The following is a 574-nucleotide window of genomic DNA, read 5'->3' as shown; positions in this document are numbered from 1 at the left end:
ATATTTATGCAAAACCCAGATGCTCCTGAATCCAAAAATTCAAAAACCGACTTTTGATAGAAAATTCGGGTTCAAATAGACAACCTCCAAATCTGAAACCCAATATATATTACTCAAAAGTAGGTTCTATGTCTCTAAATGTACACAGATTTGTTCTCTGCTCCAAAGGATGGAGCAACTTTAAGACAACGTTCTACCCTAAAGCCAAAAAAAAAAACCCCACATTACCTATTCAACTGACCTATCGACAATCGTTACACACGACAAGAAACAAACTATCGAGCCGAGGGGAGTGTGATGGAGTCGTGAAACGACAAGTAAGGGTCAATGCCCGCGTCAAGCAATCCCATATTCAATGATGAATGAAAAGAACTCCGCAATATTTCATTACAACTACCTCCATTGACACCCCTCTCTATCGAGATTGCATCTTGTATTTCCTTGATAACTTCAGACATCGAAGGTCTCATGTTCGCATGAGGTTGGACACACATCAACGCTTTCTCGGCCGTCTTCCACATGGACTGGACATCGTATTCGTCTCTTAGAGCTGGGTCAATGATCCTTTGGATGC

This window comes from Cynara cardunculus (assembly GCF_001531365.2).
Source record: "Cynara cardunculus var. scolymus isolate 2C chromosome LG 6, CcrdV1, whole genome shotgun sequence".
NCBI classification, from domain to species: Eukaryota; Viridiplantae; Streptophyta; class Magnoliopsida; order Asterales; family Asteraceae; genus Cynara; species Cynara cardunculus.
The sequence above is the reverse complement of the archived record's forward strand: the minus strand, read 5'-3'. Positions refer to the sequence as shown.